Raw genomic sequence first — 10,464 nt, 5'->3', positions numbered from 1 at the left:
AACCTCTCCCTGACCTGGGAAGGCCCTTTGGGACACCACCTTGTCATCACCCTTGGCCGGGGAAGAGTGAGCGGGCGGCGGTGACACGCTGGCCATCTCCTTTGAATCTAGCGAACCTCTTGTTGAGGATCATGGGGAGCTGTCACGGGCCGGACTGCAATGGCATGATTTAAACATATTAAAATTACAAAGCGAAAACGCCAGACATTTGGACGTGCATAAGGTTTTTGGTACTTACGAGGCGGCCCAAGGCTTGGTCCGGGGCAGTCGCTCCGGACTGCTATCGACATCCCATGCTGAGTTATCCATGAGGGAGCCCTTCCCCCTCTTGGGCGCCTTCGCCTCTAGATTTGTGGAGGCCCCCCTTTTCTTCCTTCCCCTCTCAGGAGGGGAGTCGCTTTCTTCCTCCTCCTCATCGTCATCTTCGGTGGCCGAAGAATGAGTCTCGTCTTCGGACGTCATGTCCGAAGCACTTTTTCGACGAGGGCCACTCCTGGCCCCCTTGGCCGTTTTCTTGTCCTTCTTTTCTGGCACATCATAAGGCGCCGGAAACAGCATCTTCGTCAGAAGTGGGGTTTCTTGGTCTTCGGGTAGCGGAGCCGGACAGTTAATCCGCCCCGCTATATCGATCCAGGCCTGAAAAATTGATAGGAAGGCTTAGACTCCTTCCTCAAAATATGCCAGTAAAGGGTATACCTTAAAAACATGAAAGAACTTACTGAATTTGCCTGGCGTTTTAAGCTAAGCCCGCGATCCTCGGTCATGGGGGCTGGTGTCTCGCCGGCCTTGAAGAGCACTTTCCAGATGTCTTCGTGCGTCGTGCCTAAGAGCTCTAATAGCGTCTGGTGCTTGGCCAAATCAAACTCCCACAAATGGCAAGTTCGGCGTTGGCACAGAAGGATCCGGTGAATGAGCATAACCTGGATCACGTTGACAAGTTTGATTCTCTTGGTTATCATGTTCTGGACGCACGTCTGGAGCCCAGTCAGCTTGTTCGAGGAACCCCAGGTTAGGCCCTTCTCTTTGCAGGAGGTGAGCCACATCAGAACTCCGGATCGGAATTCGGGGCCCACCGCCCAGCTGGTATCGCGCAGCTCGGTGATGTATAACCACCCCGACTGCCACCCCTTCACCGTCTCCACAAAGGAGCATTCGGGCCAGGTGACATTGGGGATCTTGCCCATCATGGCGCCTCCGCACTCTGCTTGTTGGCCGCTCACCACCTTCGGCTTCACATTGAAGGTCTTCAGCCATAGGCCGAAGTGGGGTGGGATGCGCAGAAAGGCCTCGCACACGGCAATAAATGCCGAGATGTTGAGGATAGAGTTGGGGGCTAGATCATGGAAGTCCAGTCCGTAGTAAAACACAATCCGCGGACAAACGGGTGGAGAGGGAATCCCAGCCCGCGGACGAAATGTGTGAGAAACACAACCCTCTCATGGGGCTCTGGGGTACGGACTATTTGTCCCATGGCCGGGAGATGGTGAATGATCCCCTTGGCCAGGTATCCGGCCTCACGGAGCTCCTAGATGTCCTTCTTCTTAACGGAGGAAGCCATCCACTTGCCTCCGGAACCGGACATAATTGGAGTGCTTTCTTGGGCGGGGAAAGCTAAAGCTAAAGCTCGAGAATGGATGGGCAGAGGAAGAGAGTGTAACACCCCGGATGTAGCTTTCCCAATTTGTACTCCAACTCTTGCCGTTTCCGGCGTTAAGTTATATTCATTTCCTCGGGTTCGGGTATTTGTCTCCGTGTGTTGTTATCGTTGTCATGCATCTCATATCATGTCATCATGTGCATTGCATTTGCATACGTGTTCGTCTGATGCGTTCGAGCATTTTCCCCGTTGTCCGTTTTGCATTCCGGCGCTTCGTTCTCCTCCGGTGGTCATTTCTAGCTTTCTTTCGTGTGTGGGGATTAAAAATTTCTGGATTGGACCGAGACTTGCTAAGCGGCCTTGGTTTACTACCGGTAGACCGCCTGTCAAGTTTCGTATCATTTGGACTTCGTTTGATACTCCAACGGTTAACCGAGGGACCGAAAAGGCCTCGTGTGTGTTGCAGCTCAACAACCCTCCAATTTGGCCCAAAACCCACCTAACTCTGTTCCATCATCTAGAGCATTCGATCACGATCGCGTGGCCGAAAACCGCACCTCATTTGGACTCTCCTAGCTCCCTCTAGGCCTATAAATAGACCCTTCCCGAAATCTCCTTCCCCTTCCTCCCGAAAAACCCTAGATCCACCTCATCGCGCGCCGCCGGACAAAACTGCACCGACGGACATTGTCCGGATCATCCCCGCCGCCACTTGTCACCGCGCCATTCGCCCGTGCCCTCAGCCCCACTTCGCCGCCTCGTCCGCCACGCCCGCCACCTCGGCGTTCGTGCCCGCCGGCGCCGCCTCCTCGCCACCTCCTCGCCGTCTCCTCGCCGCCCCGGCCGCCGTCCTCTTCTTCTCCGGCGTGAACAGTAATTCCGGCAAACTTCGTAATCCGTGCCCGGATCCCAGATCTGTGAACAGTGAAACCCTAGGTCGTTTTTCTTCTCCAAGTCCCGAAATTTTTAGTTCAAGTGCTCATGTTCACGGCTCCATAACTTTGCATCTGTAGCTCCGATTCATGCATATAGCATATCAGAATGTTCATCTCAGAGAGTAAATCATTTCATTCCATTGCATCATTTTCATTTGAGCTCATCTTGATGCCCGAAATGCTGTTAGAAGAGGGCTACTTGAGTTAATTGTCAGATCTGCTACTCCGTTTAGCACTTTTGTCATTTTTGCCATGATTAATGTGTGCATGATATGCCCTGATGCTCTGCATGTGTTTTTTTAAGGGTTTTGTCATCTTTCCAGAGGTGCAACCCATGTATTTTTGTGATGTGTGTGGTGTTTAGTGCAAGCTTGCAAAGTGGTGCACTTGCTAATTCTGTTTTCAGGGACTTAGTAATTTCACTAAGTCCTAGAGCTATTTATCTCATGTTGCCATATGTTCTTATTGTTTACTAGTGATCCGTGCCTCTTTTGAGGATGATCAGTAAGGGAGTTTTGTTATTATTGTAGTGCTCTATCCATCCATGTCTTTGTTTGCAATTATGGAGCAACCTAGCTTGAGTCAATCTTGCTCTACTTTTGCTACTTTGTGAATCTGGGCAGATTGTCAACTTGTTTGCAATTTTGCCGATGATGTTGTAGTTGATCCGTGCATGCTATGATATTGTTCTTGCCATGTCTAGATTTCATTTTGTGCCTTATTATGGATGTATGCTTGTCTTGCCATGACTTGCACCGTAGTGAGTGCATCGAGCTCGTAAACATGCCTACTTGAGTTATATTTCAGCATGTGTCAGTTTTTCACTAAGTATGAAAACTGATTATGTTTTTGCTATGTTCACATGCTTGTATTTGTATTTTCTGATCCCTTTTGGCTCAAGGTCACTAAGGGACTTTTGTTAAGCTCTTTGAGTAGCTCCATGCCATGCTTTACTTTGCCATGTTAAGATCCTGTAGCATGTAGTTTTGTTGCTTCGAAGAGTGCTACCTGATCTGAAATTCCAGACAAGTGTTGATTTCGCTAAGTCTGAGATCTGTTTGCCATATGCATTTTTGCCATGCTTGTTTGAACCTGTTAATGGATGAATTGGCCGTAGCTCAGTGCTAGACTTTTGTTAAGCATCTTGTGTGCATCCCTGCCATGTGTTTTGTTGTCATGTTTGGGTGATGTAGCATGTTCGTCTCATTGCATTTAGATGGCCACTTGCTGTAAATCGCAGACCGGTGTCATTTTTGAATCGCTTGCCATTTCCAAACCGTAACTCCGATTCCGGCGTTCTTTATATCGTTTTCAAGCGATTTCATCTCATATTTCCTGTGGCACACTTGGATTTCCAAGTTGAGGCCAGGTTCATGCTTTTCCTGTCATATCTTGCATTTTGCATCCCGCATCGCATTTCGCATAGCATATCATCATTTCATCATATTGCTTGGTCTTGCATGTGGTTGATTGTATCCTTGTTGCTTGTTTGTCTTGTTTGGGTAGAGCCGAGAGACGAGTTCGCTAACGAGGAGCCCGTTGAGTTTGCTTTCAAGGATCCAGTCAACTCTGGCAACTGTGCAGGCAAGATGATCATACCCTCGAAATCACTACTATCTTTGCTATGCTAGTTTGCTCGCTCTTTTGCTATGCCATTGCTACGATGCCTACCACTTGCTTTCAAGCCTCCCAAATTGCCTTGTCAAACCTCTAACCCACCATTGTCCTAGCAAACCGTTGATTGGCTATGTTACCGCTTTGCTCAGCCCCTCTTATAGCGTTGCTAGTTGCAGGTGAAGATGGGAGCCCGTTCCTTATTGGAACATTTATTTACTTGTTGGGATATCATTATATTATCTTGTTATCTTAATGCATCCATATACTTGGTAAAGGGTGGAAGGCTCGGCCTCTCACCTAGTGTTTTGTTCCACTCTTGCCGCCCTAGTTTCCGTCATATCGGTGTTATGTTCCCGGATTTTGCGTTCCTTACGCAGTTGGGTTATAATGGGAACCCCTTGATAGTTCGCCTTGATTAAAGATTTTCCAGCAATGCCCAACCTTGGTTTTACCATTCGCCACCTACCCTCTTTTCCCTTGGGTTACCGGAGCCCAAGGGTCATCTTATTTTACCCCCCCCCCCGGGCCAGTGCTCCCTCTGAGTGTTGGTCCGAACTGAGCTGCCTGCGGGGCCACCTCGGGGAAACTTGAGGGTTGGTTTTACTCGTAGCTAGTCTCATCTGAGTGTGCCCTGAGAACGAGATATGTGCAGCTCCTATCGGGATTTGTCGGCACATTCGGGCGGTGTTGCTAGTCTTGTTTTAACCTGTCAAAGTGTCTTGAATTACCGAGATACCGAGTCTGATCGGAACATCTTGGGAGGAGGTCTATTCCTTCGTTGACCGTGAGAGCTTGTCATGGGCTAAGTTGGGACTCCCCTGCAGGGATTGAACTTTTGAAAGCCGTGCCCGCGGTTATGGGCAGATGGGAATTTGTTAATGTCCGGTTGTAGATAACTTGAACCTTAATTATTTAAAATGAATCAACTGAGTGTGTTACCGTGATGGCCTCTTCTCGGAGGAGTCCGAGAAGCGGACACGGTGTTGGAGTAATGTTTGCGCAGGTTGTTCTCTAGTTTCTCACTCGTGCTTTGCCTCCTCTTCTCGATCTCTTTTGCGAATAAGTTATCCACCATATTTTGCTAGTCGCTTGCTGCAGCTTCACATATTTACCTTGCCATATCTATAAGCTTAAATAGTCTTGATCGCGAGGGTGCGAGATTGCTGAGTCCCTGTGGCTCACAGATTACTATTACACCAGATGCAGGGCCTGATGATTCCGCTCTAGGAGACGCGTTTGAGCTCAAGTGAGACTTCGACGAAGACTCTCAACGTTACTATGTTTCCTTTCCCGATGATTAGTAGTGGTGCCCAGTTGGGGGTGATTGGGACCGTGTCGCACGTTGGGTTCTCTTTTATTTTAGCGCCGTAGTCGGGCCATGAGTGTTTGGATGATGTAATGTTATTTCTGTACTTGATTGACGTGGCGAGTGTAAGCCAACTATTGCTATCTCCCCTTTATTATTTATATTACATGGGATGTTGTGAAGATTGCCTAACTTGCGACATATGCCTTCAATGCGATTATGTCTCTAAGTCGTGCCTTGACACGTGGGAGCTATAGTCGCATCGAGGGTATTACAAGTTGGTAATCAGAGCCTTCCCCGACCTTAGGAGCCCCATTGCTTGATCGTTATTAGCGGCCGAGTTGTGTCTAGAAAAATGTTTTGAGTCATTTAGGAATTATATATCAGAGAGTTTAGGAATTCTTTTTACTTCCCAGTCTCCTCATCGCTCTGGTAAGGCATCCTGACATAGAGTTTTGACTCTTCTCTTCTCAAATTTCACTAAAAAGAATTTTTAGGATCACGCGGGTATCTTGGAATCGTTCCGATGGTTTTATGATGAGAACATTGTCTTGGTGCCTCCTGTCAGGGGTTTAGTGGAAGTGTCCCGGGGAGTTGAGCTCTGAGGTGTTGTCATCATAATTTTATCGTTGCAGTTCTGGAATACCTGAGTCTAGTATGCCGACATCGAAAATCTCTTTTATGCAGTTCGTTCGTGAGATAACCTCGACGCCACCCAATACTGGGGCGGGAGTTTGGGAGTATCGCCATAACTTGTATAACGGATGATTTTCGAAGGTTGAGGTAGATGGTTTCCGAAGGTTTCTTGGTTATGTGTTAAAGGATGGATACAGCTGGATGTAAGATTTGCTAGTTTGGGTGAGATATTATGCTTCCCCTGTATCCCCAACACCTGATTGCATAACCAGAAAGGTTCGGGAGTTTCATAGGTGGGAATTCTAGTAGCTCTAGTTCTTCTTCCACGGATATTGGTTTGAGATTGGGATTTCTTACCGATTATTCGTTCTTGATCCGTACCTTGTTGATTTATTTCTCTACCTTAATTCTACGTGGCTTCTCAATTTATGGATATGTGACCATTTCAAGAGGAATGCATTCGTTCATTTTGTTCGGATGTGAAGACTATATGTTGCAATTTTCATTCCATTGGATTCAGCTTCAATATTTGTCTGTCAATGTGCTAATGGTGGTCAACCTCTTCAGGATGGCTCCTCCAACGCGCACGACTCCGAATCATGATCCGCCACCACCTCCACCTCCTCCGGAGGCATGGCAAGCTGTGATGGCCGCAACCAATGCAAACACACAGTTGATCATGCAAATTCTTCAAGAGCGCAATCAAGGCAACCAAGGGAATCAAGGAAGCAATCAGAATCACTTTGCTACACTCAACCAGTTCCTTGCTAACAGGCCAAAGACTTTCAGCAATTGTGTTGAGGCAACCGATGCTGACGATTGGCTTGTGGATCTGTGTAAGCATTTCGAGTGCAGTAACGTCAGGCCTGAGGACTTTGTCAAGTTCGCTTCCTTCCAACTCAAAGATCAAGCTGCAGAATGGTTCCAGCAGTACAAGGATTCCAGAGGTGGACGTGTTATCACTTGGGATGATTTTCGTCGAGATTTCCGAGCTCATCATATTCCTCAGAGCGTGGTTGAAAGCAAGCGTGAGGAATTCCGCAACCTGAAGCAAGGCTCTTTATTTGTCTATGACTACAACAAGTTGTTCCAGAAGCTCGCCCGCTTTGCCAAGCAGGACGTCCCTGATGAGAAGAGCATGATATACCAGTTCAGGGGTGGTCTCAGAGAAGAAATTCAGCTAGCTCTTGTCCTCTTTGAGCCCTTAAGATACGATGAGTTCTACAGCATGGCATTGAAGCAAGAGGCTGCCCGGTTGAGGTGTGATGCTTCCAAGAAGCGAGTCAGAGACGTTACTCCTTCTTCCTCTACTCAAGTGGCCAAGCAGCAGAAGTATTGGCTTCCTCCTCCTCCGTTCCATCAGCCGTATCAGTAGAAGAGCAAAGGTGGCAGTGGTTCTTCCCACCCACCCAACCCTGGCTTTCAGAACAAGACTTCGTCTCAAGCTCCAAGATCGAGTGCTCCGTATCACCGTCCGCTTTCAGAGGTCACGTGCAACAAGTGCCAACAGAAGGGTCACTATGCCAACAAGTGTTTCAACCAGAGGCGTCTTCCTCCTCCTCCTCCTGTCAGATCGACAAGTACAGCTGTGGTCAAGCATAACCCCAAGCACGCCAAGGTCAACTTGATGAATGCAGCTCAGGCAGAGGATTCGTCAGATGTGATCATGGGTAACCTTCCTGTTAATGATGTTCCTGCAAAAGTACTTTTTGACTCTGGTGCATCGCATTCCTTCATGTCATTCCCATTTGCATCGGAGAACAATTTTGGTACTAAGGCTTTACCTAGAGCTATGCAAGTCGTCTCTCCGGCTAAGCGTCTGAGTTCTAGTATGATGGTTCCGGATATTTCTATCTTGTTGGGTGATTTCAAGTTTCTGGCTTCTCCAATGGTTCTTGGTAACTCGGATATTGATCTTATTCTCGGGATGGATAGGCTTTCTAAGCACAAGGCTCAGCTTGATTGTGCAGCCAGGCAGATTCAATTGACTCATTTGTCTAAGGATGTAATTGTCTTTGCCGCTCGGGATAATTCTATCCGTCTGTTTTCTCCCAATGAGAGGGGTGAATTGGATGCCATCTCGCAAATTCCAGTCATTTGCGAATATCAAGACGTCTTTCCAGAAGAGCTTCCAGGAATGCCTCCGCACTGGCCAGTTGAATTCATTATTGATCTTGAGCCTGGCACGGAACCTGTGTGCAAACGTCCTTACAAGCTCGGACCTGAAGAGTTGAAGGAGCTGAAGAAGCAACTCGATATTCAAGAGAAAATGGGTCTCATCCGGCCTAGTTCTTCTCCATGGGGTTGTGGTGTTCTTTTTATGAAGAAGAAGGATGGAATGGACCGACTTTGTGTTGATTGTCGTCCAGTGAACAAGAAGACCATCAAGAACAAATACCCACTTCCCAACATCAATGAGCTGTTCGAACAACTCAAAGGTGCCCAAGTATTCTCCAAGCTTGATCTCCGTATGGGTTATCATCAGATTCGAATCCGTGAGCAAGATATTCCCAAGACGGCTTTCAGGACAAGCTTTGGTTCATAGGAATACACTGTCATGTCTTTTGGCCTCGTCAACGCTCTTCCAACTTTCTCTCGCATGATGAACTTCATCTTCAACGCCTACACCAATGACTTCGTTTTGGTCTATCTCGATGACATTCTGGTTTTCTTGAAGAACAAGGAAGATCATGCCAAGCACTTGCATTTGGTTCTCGATAAGCTCAGAGAACATCAGTTCTACGCCAAGTTCTCCAAGTGTGAATTTTGGCTCGATGAGGTGCTTTATCTTGGTCATATCATCTCTGCCAAGGGCATTGCCGTGAATCCTGAGAAGGTGTCTGCAATTGTGAATTGGGAACCTCCTCAGAACGTGAAGCAACTCCGTAGCTTCCTTGGTCTCGCAAGCTATTGCCGAAGATTCGTTGAAAACTTTTCTAAGATCGTGAAGCCTCTCTCTAATCTTCTCCAGAAGCATGTCAAGTACGTTTGGTCTCCGGAGTGTGATATTGCTTTCAACACTTTGAAAGAGAAATTGATCACTGCTCCAGTTCTGACTCCGCCTGATGAATCCAAGCCGTACGAGGTCTTTTGTGATGCCTCTCTCCAAGGTCTTGGCACAGTATTGATGCAAGAGAATAAAGTTGTTGCTTATACCTCTCGCCAGTTGAAGCCGAATGAGAAGAACTACCCCACTCATGATCTCGAGTTGGCGGCAGTTGTGCATGCTCTTTTGACTTGGAGACATCTTCTATTGGGAAGAAAAGTGGACATTTTCACTGATCACAAGAGTCTCAAGTACATCTGCACTCAGCCTAATCTCAACCTCAGGCAAACTCGATGGGTCGAAATGATTCAAGAGTATAATCCGAGTATTGAGTATACTCCAGGCAAGGCCAATGTGATTGTTGACGCATTGAGCAGGAAAGCTTACTGCAACAGTCTGATTCTCAAGCCTTATCAACCCGAGCTTTGTGAAGCTTTCCGCAAACTTAATCTGCAAGTTGTTCCTCAAGGTTTCCTTGCCAACCTTCTAGTCTCTCCTACCTAGGAAGACCAGATTCGCCAAGCCCAGCTTCTTGATGCCATGGTGAAAAAGGTGAAGATTGGGATTGCCAAGAGTCAACCCAAGTACAAGTGCTACCGCCTTGATGACAAGGACACTCTCTTCTTCAAGGATCGTATTGTTGTACCCAAAGGTGACCTCCGTAAAGTGATCATGAACGAGGCTCACAATTCTCTCCTCTCCATCCACCCTGGGAGCACAAAGATGTATCAGGACCTCAAGCAAGCTTATTGGTGGACTCGAATGAAGCGCGAGATCGCTCAATTCGTGAATGAATGTGATGTCTGCAGAAGAGTGAAGGCAGAACACCAAAGGTCAGCAGGTCTCCTCCAACCTCTTGCCATTCTAGAATGGAAGTTTGACCACATTGAAATGGACTTCGTGACTGGGTTTCCAAAGTCCAAGCGTGGCAATGATGCTATATTCGTTGTCATCGACAAACTCACCAAAGTGGCTCATTTTCTGCCTATCAAAGAGTTGATCACTGCAGCTCAATTGGCGGAACTCTATACCTCTCATATTGTCTCTCTGCACGGTATTCCACAAGTGATCTCTTCAAACCGTGGCAGCATCTTTACCTCGAAGTTTTGGGATTCTTTTCAGAAGGCCATGGGCACGAACATGCGCTTTAGCACAGCTTTCCATCCTCAAACAAGCGGTCAAGTCGAGCGTGTCAACCAGATTCTTGAAGATATGCTCAGGGCTTGTGTGATCTCCTTCGGCATGAAGTGGGAGGATTGTCTTCCTTATGCTGAATTCTCCTACAACAACAGTTTTCAAGCAAGTTCGGGCAAGGCCCCTTTTGAAA

The sequence above is a fragment of the Triticum urartu genome, chromosome 3 (genome assembly GCF_003073215.2).
Source record: "Triticum urartu cultivar G1812 chromosome 3, Tu2.1, whole genome shotgun sequence".
In the NCBI taxonomy this organism is placed as follows: domain Eukaryota; kingdom Viridiplantae; phylum Streptophyta; class Magnoliopsida; order Poales; family Poaceae; genus Triticum; species Triticum urartu.
The sequence above is the reverse complement of the archived record's forward strand: the minus strand, read 5'-3'. Positions refer to the sequence as shown.